Raw genomic sequence first — 14,752 nt, forward strand, 5'->3', positions numbered from 1 at the left:
CCCTATCCGACGCCGGCTCCGATAAGGTGTCCACCCAGTCTACCGGAGCTAACTTGGGTAGCCCCGACGTCGGCCCGAGTAGTTCCCAACGCCGGCCGCAAGGAAGGAAGAAGTCGACGGCCAACCGTCGTCGCGCCGCGACTCCATCCGCTCCCGCTCCCTTTGTGCCACCTCAACCCCCCACCAACTCGTTGTGGGTGTTTTGGCCCAACTCAATTTGGCCGATAGGTCAAATATGACCCCCGAGCAACTTTGATTGCATGTGGCAATGATACGGGGTCTCCAAAGAACATTGGGAGTATAGTCGGATGAATAGTCTTCCACTGGGGTATTTTAGCCTTTAATTATGTAATTTTTATTTTTTGAGTTTTATTATGTAATTTTTATTTTTAGGTGTTTAATTATGTAATTTTTAATTTTTAGGGTTTTAATTATGTAATTTTTATTTTTTAGAATTTTAATTATGTAATTTGTAATATTATTTCGGGTATTTTTAATGCATTTTAATTTTGTGGAAATGTTTTTATTTAAATTGAATAATAGAATGGTGGGACCCTTGAGCTTGTCCTTGCAGAAGAGCACGGATGTGGGTGTTGTGCTCTTGCCTAAGAGCATGGAGTAAAAAAGTAATAAAAGTGGGTCCGGGCCCACATCCGTGCTCGTTGGCAAGAGCACGGATGGAGATGCTCATAGGGTGTTACCATAGTTAGAGTGACAACGTACCACCAACCTTGTGTTGCCACGTGTCACACTATCCAGTAATATTAAGGGCGTATCCAGTAATATCATAGTAAGCGTTTTAGATGGATTTCTACATATTGCATGATAATATTACGTGGATTGTTGTGTAGAGTGCTGAGTATTGCTGTATTAGCTATACAGCAAAATAACGGTATAAAAAAGTAATCTGTTTATATATATACTGCAATTGATGCATTCTATGTCTATACTATAATACTCAACAATCTACACAGCAATACACTATTACTATCATGCAATCTGTAAACGCATACTAAATTAATATTGCTGGATATGCCTTTAATATTACTGGCTAACGTGCCATGTGACAGCCCAAGATTGGTGGTACATTGTCACTTTAAAAATAAGTGCCATCTTAACATAATCCTATCATAGTAATATTGATGTGTGTATATTCGGACAAAGATTCTTCCCTTATGGTAATGTTAATTTTATACAAATTTTCCTATGTTTATTAAATATAAACACAGTAATGCCAGGAATCAATTCAATTATATACTTCGGGTCAACGTCAAGGAGAACAGTCTTGGCAATAATCGAGAATAATTTTTAAGAAGATTAAAAATAATAAATAAATAAAACGATAATGGACAAACCTTAGTTGTTGACAAAAGAACGGAATAAGAAGATTTCTATAGTTTATTCTGTAAAAAGGAATGTCAGTTTAGACTTTAGAATTAGGACATACCTCTTCTGATATTGTAGTCGCTATTTTTTTCAGATTATATTCAAAATATCGCTACATTATCTTCAAATTATTTTTTAATTTCAATGAGGTTAATTGTGCCATTTAAATGAGGGTAAAACTGTAAATCAGATTTGGGGTCGTGGGTGGGCATACACGTGCATTGACCTCATCAGCTAATTGGCCACCATATAGGAATCCTATGCGCTCAAACAACCCCAACATATTTTGCAGATTTGTATTTTACCATTTTGCCCTCTTCAATGTAAAAATTTGAGTTTATTGAATCTTACTTATTTATTATTCCTACTAAATTTATATAATTACTAAAAGTAATCGGACTTAATTAAATAATGAGTGAATGTGAGTAACCTTCTCTTTTAGTTCACATTAGGTTTTTAATCCATTTGCTTTTAATTCTAATATTTTAAAAATTAGTATTATTGATGTTATTAATTAAAAAAGAGGGAACATCATTTTTAGTCCACGAAATTTGCCAAAGTATCATTTTAGGTCTGTGAACTTTGAAAATATCATTTTAGGTCCGTGAACTTTGAGTTAGTATTATTTGAGGTACTTTTTACTATTTTCAAGTTTTTTTGGACGAAAATACCCTCAATACCTTAAATGATATTTTCTTGCATGTCACAAAATTAAATGATAATATTGAAGGTCAAATTATATTTAGAAAATTTGTCAAAAATATATTGTAAAGATATCTATAAAAAGATCTTTATTCAATTTTTTATTATTAAAGAAAGTTCTTTATTCAATTTTTTAAAAATAAATATATAAAAAATTGAAGAAGCAATTTTACTTGCATGTCACAAAATTAAGTGATAATATTTAAGGTCAAATTATATTTAGAAAATTTGTCAAAAATATATTGTAAAGATATTTATAAAAAGATCTTTATTCAATTTTTTATTATTAAAGAAAGTTCTTCATTCATTTTTTAAAAAAATAATATAAAAATTTGAAGAAGCAATTTTACTTGCATGTCACAAAATTAAGTGATAATATTTTAAGGTCAAATTATATTTAGAAAACTTGTCAAAAATATATTGTAAAGATATTTATAAAAAAATATGAGTATATGATAAATTTATTAAAAATATATACACTTTAAGATACTGAGGGTATTTTCGTCCAAAAAAACTTGGAAATAGTAAAAAGTACCTCAAATGATACTAACTCAAAGTTCACGGACCTAAAATGATATTTTCAAAGTTTACGGACCTAAAATGATACTTTGGCAAAGTTCGTGGACCAAAAATGATGTTCCCTCATTAAAAAAATGAGTGAACTACAAAAACAGTAAATGGACTATATGTTTATCTCGCTCTTAGTCCATGGACTTTCAAAATATCCTCAGACAACCCTGGACTAAGCGTTTATCTCGAAAATGGTCCCTTTTCATTGTTTTGGGTCGAAAATACCCTTTGAGCATTTGGGTAATTTGGTCTTTTTACACTTTTAATATTTTAAATCTGATATTATTTCAGTGATGTACTAAATCTGATATTATTTCAAAATTATCATTCTTCTTGCATTTTATTATCATTCACTTTGTTTCTTTATTTCAATATTAGATTTAATTTTATAAACTTAAATATCAAATTAATAGTTTTAATCAATATTTGATAGTGTCTACTATTTAATCAATAAGGTATGACGACGCCTTAGTTTTAATCAATATTTAATAGTTTTAATCATAAATAGATCATATAACATGATTTATTCTGAAATAAATATGCATCTAATGTAAGACTAATATAATTTTCGTTTATTAATTTGAAAACAATCAAACTTAACTAGAAAAATGTAACAAAAATTCTCCTATATCAAATTTTTAGTATCAAATTTTTAGTCAACTTCATAGTATTTAATCACAAGCAATTATAACAACCGAACGAATGCTAAATAGAATAGCTCTTATTTTTCCATCATGATTAATCTGTACTTCTTCAATTCAGCTGAATACTATATTAAATAACAAAAATTAATAGTTTTAATCAATATTTATAGTGTCCATGAATTAATAGTTTTAATTAAAAAAATATATTGATATTTAAAAATCAAATTTTAAAATTTAATTTTATAAAATTAAATCTAATATTGAAATAAAGAAACAAAGTGAAGGATGGCAAAAGGGAAGAAGAATGATAATTTTGAAATAATATCAGATTTAGTACACCACTGAAATAATACCAGATTTAAAATGTAAAAAGTGTAAAAAGACCAAATTGCCCAAATGCTCAAAAATACCCTTTTGAGCATTTGGGTAATTTGGTCTTTTTACACTTTTAATATTTTAAATCTGATATTATTTCAGTGATGTACTAAATCTGATATTATTTCAAAATTATCATTCTTCTTCCATTTTATTATCATTCACTTTGTTTCTTTATTTCAATATTAAATTTAATTTTATAAACTTAAATATCAAATTAATAGTTTTAATCAATATTTGATAGTGTCTACTATTTAATCAATAAGGTATGACGACGCCTTAGTTTTAATCAATATTTAATAGTTTTAATCATAAATAGATCATATAACACGATTTATTCTGAAATAAATATGCATCTAATGTAAGACTAATATAATTTTAGTTTATTAATTTGAAAACAATCAAAATTAACTAGAAAAATTTAACAAAAATTCTCCTATATCAAATTTTTAGTAGTATCAAATTTTTAGTCAACTTCATAATATTTAATCACAAGCAATTATAACAACCGAACGAATGCTAAATAGAATATCTCTTATTTTTCCATCATGATTAATCTGTACTTCTTCAATTCAGCTGAATAATATATTAAATAACAAAAATTAATAGTTTTAATCAATATTTGTAGTGTCCATGAATTAATAGTTTTAATTAAAAAAATATATTGATATTTAAAAATCAAATTTTAAAATTTAATTTTATAAAATTAAATCTAATATTGAAATAAAGAAACAAAGTGAAGGATGGCAAAAAGGGAAGAAGAATGATAATTTTGAAATAATATCAGATTTAGTACACCACTGAAATAATATCAGATTTAAAATGTTAAAAGTGTAAAAAGACCAAATTGCCCAAATGCTCAAAAGGGTATTTTCGACTCAAAACAGTGAAAAATGATCATTTTCGAGATAAACGCTTAGTCCAGGGTTGTCTGGGAATATTTTGAAAGTCCAAGGACTAAGGGCGAGATAAACTCATAGTCTAGGGACTATTTTTGTGGTTCACACTTAAAAAATAAATCTCAATTTATTCTTTTATTCATTTTTTAAAGTTAATAGAGAAAATGAGTCAATCGAGTTTTGATTTTCTTTTTAACTAATATCAATTACGAAGTTTTAAAATGTTAGAATTAAACTAGATTAATAAAAAAACAAAAAAACTAATATAAAAAAATGATGCTCACATAAGATATATAGAATACGAGTAACATTTATGCTATATATGCATGTGTGTATCTACGATCTAACATTTGTATCCTTAAAAGTTCTATTTTGTTATAAAGTTATAGTAACATGTATAATAAATTTCATTATTTTCTTATAACGAGCAAGGTTAATTATATAACTAACCGCATGCGCATCTGATAAAAATTATACAATCATAAACTACTTAAAAAATAATAATTTTATATACTCCTTACGGGATGCATTTCAAAAATATCACAATTTGAGTTCACAACTTCCTACAAATATCATCCATTAAATTAACACATCGGACGATTTGAAAACATCCACCTAGGATTTAGTTATTGTGCTGCATATATACTTATTATTGCATTAAAGGGTAGAAAAGGAAATAAAAAAACAGTCTTGCAATTTTGACCCTATATGTACGCCAATCAACTCAATGAGTTATATTTTCCTTCCGATGTATTGTTGTTGCATTAACTATTTTATATATGGAAAGTTATTTTTTCTTTCTTTTAAGGTTATATAATTTCTTCAACACATAATTATCCTAAATAAAAATTTACAGATTAACGATACAATGTCAAATTCCATGATTTCATTGACAAGAGTGTTCATGAATATCAATAATTCATTAGAATGTAATATTTCGGTCTAATTAAAAATTAATTATAAATATCATAAATAAAAATTTACAGATTAACGGTAAAATGTCAAATTCCATAATTTCATTGACAAGAGTGTTCATGAATATCAATAATTCATTAGAATGTATTTCATCCCCAGATTTAAATATTTTATTTCGTTTTCAGTTTCAATAAAAGATTTAATTTTTTGTAATGCAATATATAAGGTTCGTATTTGAGTTTTATGTTTAGTGTTTTACCAAGTGTATCATATGCTTTACAAAATAAATAATTGCACCTGAATGCACAAACAGTTGCATTTAATACACGAGAAATTGCTTGTATATTATAAATATATGGTTGCTTACGATACTCAAATCATTGCACCATAATAATCATGTCATCGCATTTCATTGTACCAGAATATACGTTGCACTAGAACAAATACGGTGCGCATTTAATACCAATAAAATTGCATCAGTAAACATATTGGATACAATACTCGTCTAAAAATACATGAGCATACACGTTTGCACAACATGTCATGAAATGCATCAATATTAAAAGACATTCTACCAGTCCAAAATAATGGATTATAAAAATATCACGATTCCACTACAAAATTACAATTGTACTCGGAGACATTAGACACGTAGTCTATAAAACTCTGAATCTTTGGTTTGAGCCATCCTCGGGTGTTTCATTCAGAGCATATTCCATTAAAATTAGGAAACAACTTTTCAAATTGTTGCAATCAGGCTAGCAAAATTTTACGGAGAATTCTTGAAATATAGTCATTTTATGTCCTTTTGTCTTTGCTGGAAATTTTCACCATCGTCATTTCCTGCCTCATACTAATTGCTTCCTCCCTTTTGGCGCTTGTTACCTGCTGATTAAATAAAATCACTTGAGTCAGGCAAGTATAATCTAGATGCAGTTCGTAAATGAATACGTATTTATTGCATAAATCGTAAAAAAATATTGCATTTTCTATGATTTAAATATGCAGCAATTTATGACAAAAAAACAAACAGTATGATGCTAATACTATCCAACCAACAATGTGTTTTTGCCTTCAATAAGTGCTAAGGCTAAATATCAATTTTCGGAAAACTAAATAAACAAACTGTTGTACAAAATAAGTACATACTCAAACAAATGAAGCAAGGTTTAGCATAAAGTAAGCAATATTTCAAACAAAACAAGCAAACTATTAATGCACAATTACAAACAAACTAAGCAAATTCTCCCCCAAAATAAGCAATCTTTCGAATAAATTGAAACCCCTCTACTCTCAAATTAAGCAGTCTTTCAAATAACTTAAGCAAATTCTCGTCCAAAATAAGCAATATTTCGAATAAATTGAAACCTCTCTACTCTCGAATTAAGCAATCTTTCCAACAACTTAAGTAAATTCTCGCCCAAATTAAGCAATCGTTCAAATTAAGTAAATTCTCGCACAAATTAAGCAATTTTTCCCACAACTTAAGCAAATTCTCGCCCAAATTAAGCAATCTATGGAATACATGTATGATGTATATCATATCAAACCGTTGTGCGATTGCGAACAAAAAAAATCACCACCCCTACCCCAGAAAACATAGATCACTTTGTGCTAAATTCCCACACCAGAAATTTACCGAAAACAAATCCAAAACATACCATTCCAAAAGTTTCTGTGTCACCAATCGCCGGGGATTTCAAAATACAGCGTCTTTTAGCCATTGAGAACAAATTGAAAACCGTATAAAATTAAATAAAAAATATCGTCTAAACATCGATTAAAAAAATTGAAGGAGCTGAGATTACCTGTCAAAAGTAGAAGAAAGAAATTACTTTTAAGTGTGGATAAAATTATTGTATCCAACATAATCTTCTCTGCGCTCTCTTTTTGGAAGAGATGTAACTTCATATCTTAAGAGATGGTTTTTAGTGGGGGCTGTGTGATGGATCCGCGAATTTCTGATGTGAGTAAATGCTGGTAGAGAATAAAGACTATGACACAAAGAATTTACGTGGTTCGATTTACTGAAGTAAATCTACGTCCACGGGAAGAAGGGAGGGCAAGATTGTATTGCTTGATCTGGGATTACAGCTTACAACACAGACTTGCTATGTGATTTTATCTCTAGAGAGCTTAACCCTTTTCTATCTGATCTAAGTTCTATTTATACATTGAACTAAGGTCGTGGTTTGCAGCCCCACTAACAAGATCGTGGGTGAGCAATAACTGCTCAATAACTGCTTCGTACCACTAAATAGATCGTGGGTATAGCGGAGGTCGTGGAGGCCTTTCATGAGTCAACTAACTCCTAGTTCGGTCGAATGCTGAGACCGAACTGCTGGACTTTACCGATCAGCTCTTGCCGATCTGAGAGGAGAGCTTGACTGGTCGGCTTTTACCGAGCTGTAGGCTGAGTCCGAACTCTTTGGTCGTGCCGAACTCTTTGGTGCCGAACAGATACTCTTTCTTGGGCTCTGGGCTGATGGGCCGTCACTGTTATTGGGCTTGCCATTAGGGTTTAGTTCGTACCCCATCACTACCCCCCCCCGAAAAGCGAAGTGAATCACTTCGGCGAGGTGAGTCACTTCGGCATTCTGGATAATGGTAAGGGGGAGGCTGACGTCAGGGGACGTGCCTTGCGCGTGCCTGCATTAAATGCGACAGTAAAATCCGGCCGTTGAATCCTGAAAAGGTGGGATTCGAAACGGCGCAACGATTTCGAAATCTTTCCCGAATCTGATAAATATGCTCTTTCTTCCTCATTTGAACACTTTTGCTGTTGCGTCTTCTATACTCTCTCTTTCTCGAGAAATTTTCTTCCGCTTTCAAGAGCTTCTTCAGACTTTCTTCACCTTCAAAAAGTAAGAAAAATGGCTTCTATTTCTTCTTCGGAGTCGGGTAGCGGTAGGAAAGGGGGCAAGGGGTCTTCTAGCCGGAAAGAGTCCGGGGAGAAGACCGTAGAGTATTTCCATAGTATTTTGAGTAAGGATACTGTGATATCCCTACCCGAAAAATACTTTTTTCCTGGGGGGAGGGCGGTGGTACCTGACGGTGATCATAGAGCTGACTCCCCGCCGGAGGGTTACGCCACCGTGTACGAGGCCTGCTTAGAATGCGGGCTTCGTTTCCCCCTCCCTTCTGCCTTTATAGATTTACTAGATTTTTTTCAGCTTCCTTTAGGCCAGGTGACTCCGAACTCTTGGAGGCACTTGTCGGCCTTCGCTGCCGAACTCCGTAGGTTAGGAAGGGATTTGTCTTTGAAGGCGATCCTTAAATTCTTTCAATTTAAGAGGAAGGGGTCTTGGTTTTACTTGATCCCCGTACAGCCCTTTAGGGCCTTTTGTAAAACGAAGTGGCCGAAGTGGCAAAACCGCTTCTTCTATTATGATAGGACCGCGGCTCCTAGTTTTCCCTGGAGAGGGCCGAAGTCCGTTATCCGTCATCCTCGGCCTGAACCGTTGGACGAGCTCGATGGCGAGCTCAACAAGATTCCCATAGTTAGGAAACAATACACGGAGTCTGAGCTCGTCAAGGGCGACGTCGTGTTCGACATCTCGTCTTCGGACGAAGAGGCCGAGGGTGAGGATTTCTCTTTATCTTTATGCTCTACTGCTTTAACGAAGAAAACTAACCTTGCTTTCTTGCTTTTTGGCAGTGTACATGCTGAACAAGGCTAGCCGCAAATCTTCGGAGTCCAAGGAGCCGGAGAGGCCGAAAACCACCAGCTCGGCGTCTGATGTCGAGAGGACTCCGAAAAGGCAAAAAACCTCTTCGGATCCGAAGAAGCCGGAGTCGACTTCGGCAAAGGGGAAGGGGAAGGCCCAGAAGCCCCCGAGAGCGCCAGAGAAAGACGTGGTCTTGGCGCCTCCTTCGGAACATATCTGTGAGCCGTTTTTATGGCCCACGGACTTCGCCGAGGTGAATTCTCTTCTTGATTTTCTGGCCTTGCTTTTTTCTTGTATTTTTTGTGGCCCCTTTGTTGACTTTTTTCTTTATTCATTTTCAGAGGAACGATATGCTCTCCAAGCTTGTCGCCGTCGAACTCTCCAAAGCGTCCAATGACTATGCTGAGATGCAGAGGAAGTTGGCGGCTGCTTGTCATCGGGCCGAACAGGCTGAGGCTAACTTTGAGAAGGCCAGAGCTGCTAGGATTTCGGCCCAGGATGAAGCTCAGTTTGCCAAAAACCAGCTCGTCATCCAGCGGGAGCAGACGAAACGGAGGGATGCTGCTGCCGTGGTTGCCCAAGGGGAGGCTCTCCGTGTTTACACGGAGAAACTCTTTTTGAGCAGCCAGTTCTCGGCCTTTGTCGGTAGTCTGGTAAGGCTAATTGCCGATAAGGGCGAGCAGGGGGCCGACGTCGTGCTGCCTCTGTACAGCCGAGAGATAGCAGCTCGGCTTCAGAATCTGCCGCTCCTTGAGGAGCTCGCTTCATCCTCGGTCCTGCTTTCTGCAGACCGAGTCCGGAGTTGTCGAGCTGATCGGGACGAGAACCTGGAGGCTATCTTTGCCTCCGTGGGACCCGTTTCACCCGCTTCGACTTACAACGGAGAGGGTGAGGCCGAGCCGCTGGAGCTGGAGGCCGAAGTCGAGCGGGCCGGGCATCCGGAGAAGGAAGCCGATCAGGAGGCGGAGGCGAGGCCGGCAGGATGCGAGGCCGAGGCTGAGGTAGCTCAGGAGAAAGAAGCTGAACCAGACCAAGGAGCCGGAGACGAAGCTGGTGGAGTATGATTTCGTCTCCCTTCTCTTAGTCTAGTTTCTTCCTTGTAAAATGGCCTTGAAGCCCTCCTAGTGTAAAAAATTTTCCTTGTGAATGAAAAATTCTCTACACTTGTCTTCGTATAGCTTTTCGTACTCGCCTTTATTCCTGTTGTATTTTACTATCTGCTCGGTACAGCTGCCGAACTAATATAGCTGCTTTGTACTCAAGGAGATGGAGATACTTCACTGTAAACGGCTGTACTCTTCGGCTTTAGACGAAGCTGAGAAAAGAGCTATAGCCGATCAGACGAAGAATGACGAGCTTCTGGCTCGTTTAGTGAAGCTGGAGGCCGATAATAAGGACTTAGAGTCCGATAAGAAGGATCTGGAGGCCGAGCTGAATACGACCATTGCTGAGAGGACTGCGTACGAGGATTACATCCGTGTGCGCGGGGGAGTGACCATATCAGATGTTCAGAGTCGAGTTGACGAACTGTGGGAGGAATATCATGTACTCCGGAGGAACAATGCGCTGGAGAGCTCGGCTTGCCAACAAGTTGTGAAATCATTGCGGCGCTGGGCTTCTCGGTACAACATTGTTCTTTCTCGGCGCCCCTCCATAGAAAGATTCCTTCGGCATATCGTGCCAACAGATGCTCGCACTCCAGATCAAACCTCTGGTTCCCTTGTTCAAAATCCTACTCCCAGTCAACAACGAACTCCGGAACAGCCGGAAACGTCAAGACGAGAACGGGCTCAGGAGCAACCGGAATCGTCAAGACAGGGACGGACTGAAATTCGCCGAGGAGTTGTGACTATGAGCGAGCAAGATCAGCAGATGCTTATTGCAGAGACTCTTCATCGCCGAGGTGTTAGGACTTCTCGGGCTCGGGGAAGAGGCGTTGGGTCGAGGATAGCATCTCGTCGACCTGCTTATTCTTCATCTGCTCGGAACAACCGAACTCGGCTTCCAGAGGATTTTGCAGATAGGTGGCTTAACTTCAGCAACCCTGGACAGTAGAATAGTCCTTTGTAATAGCGTAACGCCATTTTGTAGGGTAGCGGAGTTGTATGCCGAACAAGATTTGAAAAATGAAATTTTGTTTTCGCTTCTAACACTGTATTTACAGCTTAGCGAAAAAATTTCATCGTACTTGTCCTTGGTCTTATGAAGTAAACTTCTTTGACCGGACTTGGTCCTTGGTCTTTATGAAGTAAACTTCTTTGACCGGACTCGTCTTTGGTCTGATGAAATAAACATCTTTGACCGGACTCGTCTTTGGTCTGATGAAATAAACATCTTTGACCGGACTCGTCTTTGGTCTGATGAAATAAACATCTTTGACCGAACTCGTCTTTGGTCTGATGAAATAAACATCTTTGACCGGACTCGTCTTTGGTCTGATGAAATAAACATCTTTGACCGGACTCGTCTTTGGTCTGATGAAATAAACATCTTTGACCGGACTTGGTTTGTGTTCTAATTTGGCGATTTTTGTCGCCGGGATCGAACTTTCCCTTGTCCTAATTCGGCGAGTTTTATCGCGTGGATCGGACTTTCCCAGTTAACCGAAGTGGTCTTATGCAGTAAACCTCTTTGACTAGACATGGTCGTCCCCGGTCTTATGAGGTAAACTTCTTTGACCGAACTTGGTCGTCCTAATTCGGCGAGGTTTATCGCGTGGATCGGACTTTCCCTTATTGCAGTTCGTTTCAGACGAAGTGCTTATTTCTTCAGCCGAATTGTGGTCTTGTATCTTCCTGAGAAGCTTGGACTCACAATCGTTGGCTTATTGCAGTTCGTTTCAGACGAAGTGCTTGTTAAGCTGAATTGCGGTCTTGTATCCTCCTTGGAAGCTTGGACTCACAATCGTTGGCTTATTGCAGTTCGTTTCAGACGGACTGCTTGTTAAGCTGAATTGTGGTCTTGTATCCTCCTTGGAAGCTTGGACTCACAATAGTCTTTAATAATCGATCTAAAAAGGGGATCAGTCTTTAAAGAACGATATACCTTGGTACCATTTGTAAGAGACGACAAGCACATAGAGACAAAACACATAGAGAAAAAATGAAAAAGATGAAAGAAAAAAACTTTAAACCTTTTATAAAACGACAAGTAAAAGGTACAAGTAAAAAACAAACAAATAAAAACATGTACCCCTATGACCGAACTAGACACAAGACAGACTGACCGGACTTTGTCTCTTACAAGTGGAACTTCTTGAGGTTGGAGACGTGCCATGTTCGGGGTACTTGTTCTCCTGACATGTGAGTCAATTTATAAGACCCTTTGACGTGGACTTCTGACACCCGATATGGACCCTCCCATGTGGGTTCGAGTTTGCCCAGCTTTTCTGCTCGGCTTACTTCGTTGTTTCTCAAGACGAGATCTCCCACTTGAAATTGAAGCTTTTTCACCCTTTGGTTATAATACCGGGCTACTTGCTCCTTATACTTGGCTGCTTTTATGCACGCCAATTCTCTTCTTTCTTCGGCGAGATCTAGTTCTGCTCTCAGTCCGTCGTCATTCATTTCTGAGGAGAAATTTAGAGTTCGGGGACTGGGTACGCCGATCTCCACTGGAATTACGGCTTCAGTGCCGTACACCAGACTATACGGAGTTTCACCGTTGGAGGTTTTGGGTGTAGTTCGGTAGGACCATAGGACTTGAGGGAGATTTTCTACCCATTGTCCTTTGGCTTGTTCTAACCGGGCTTTTAACCCTTTCACCAGAATCCGGTTCGTTACTTCCGTTTGTCCGTTTGCTTGGGGATGGGAGACCGAAGTGAACCGCTGTTGAATGTTCAGCTCTTGGCACCAATTCTTGAACGTCTTGTCGGTGAACTGAGTCCCATTATCCGAGATGAGGATGTGGGGTATGCCAAATCGGCACACTATGTTCTTCCAGACGAAGTCCAATGCCTTTGAGCTCGTTATCGTAGCTAATGGTTCAGCCTCCACCCACTTCGTGAAGTAGTCCACGGCAACGATAAGGAATTTCATTTGCCGAGGAGCTTGAGGAAGTGGTCCCACTATGTCTATGCCCCATTGCATGAAAGGCCAAGGGCTTTGCATAGTGTATAGATCGGTCTGCGGCATCCTTGGGACATTTGCATGAATTTGGCACTTCGTACACTTCTTGACGAGCTGCACTGCCTCTTGTACCATGGTTGGCCAATAATATCCCTATCTCAGAACTTTTTTAGCTAAAGCTCTGGCTCCGATGTGGCTACCGCACGATCCTTCATGAACTTCTCTGAGGATGTAGTCCGTCTCTTCTGGTCCTACGCACCGCAATAACGGCTGGAGGTAAGACTTTCTAAAGAGGACTCCTTCATGAAGTTCGTACCGAAGTGCTCGGCACGTGATCTTCCGAGCTTCTCTCTTATCCTCGGGCAATTGTCCTTGATCCAGATACTGCAAGATCGGCGTCATCCAGTTCGGCGAGCTAGATACTGAATGTACCTCGGCTTCATCAATGCTTCGATGCATTAATTCTTCCGCCTTTGAGCTCGGATCTGAGGCCAACTTACTTAAGGTATCTGCTCGGCTATTTTCCGCTCTGGGAATGCGGATTATCCGAAAATAGGAGAAACTTCGGCTGATGCTTTGCGCTTTGTCCAAATACTTCTTCATTATCTCGTCACGAGCTTCACTTGTACCCAACATGTGATTTACTATGACTTGTGAATCACAATGGACTTTGAGAGATTTGACGAGCAGACTTTGCGCTAACTGGAGTCCGGCCAGGAGGGCTTCGTACTCGGCTTCATTATTAGTAGTGGGGAATAGGAACCGAAGTGAGTAGGTTACCTCGTGTCCGTCGGGAGCGACAAGTAAAATACCAGCTCCACTTCCCATCTTGTTTGAAGCTCCATCTACGAATCCGCTCCAGCAGTCCGACGGCTCTACTTCGGATTCCAAGGGCTGTGCTAGTTCGGCATTGGCAGAATTCTTCTGTTCGGCAATAACAGGAATTGCTTGATCGAACTTTGCTTCTGCAAGAAAATCTGCCAAGGCTTGTCCCTTGATGGCTTTCCGAGGTAGATATTCAATTGTGTGCTCTCCCAACTCTATAGCCCACTTGGCGATTCTGCCTGATGCTTCTGGTTTGGTCAACACTTGCCGAAGTGGCAGATCAGTTAAGACGCATACCTTGTGAGCATAGAAGTATGGCCGCAGTCTCCTTGCTGCATTTACTAATGCCAGAGCAATTTTTTCCAGAGGTTGATACCTTGTTTCTGGACCTCTTAATGCTCGGCTTGTAAAGTAGATGGGAAGCTGCTTTAGGCCTTCTTCTCGTACAAGCACCGCGCTGATGGTTTGATCCGATGCCGCTAAGTATAAGAATATTACTTCGGCTTCGGTTGGAGCAGAGAGAATAGGAAGCTCGGCTAGATAACTTTTGAGTTCGTCAAAGGCCTTTTTCTGCTCGGCTCCCCACTCGAACTTTGGTGCCTTTTTTAACACCTTGAAGAACGGCAGTTGCTTTTCGGCTGCTTGGGAAAGGAATCGATTCAGTGCGGCTAGACATCCGGTTAGCCTTTGCACGTCATGTA

The sequence above is a fragment of the Salvia splendens genome, chromosome 15 (genome assembly GCF_004379255.2).
Source record: "Salvia splendens isolate huo1 chromosome 15, SspV2, whole genome shotgun sequence".
Taxonomy (NCBI): domain Eukaryota; kingdom Viridiplantae; phylum Streptophyta; class Magnoliopsida; order Lamiales; family Lamiaceae; genus Salvia; species Salvia splendens.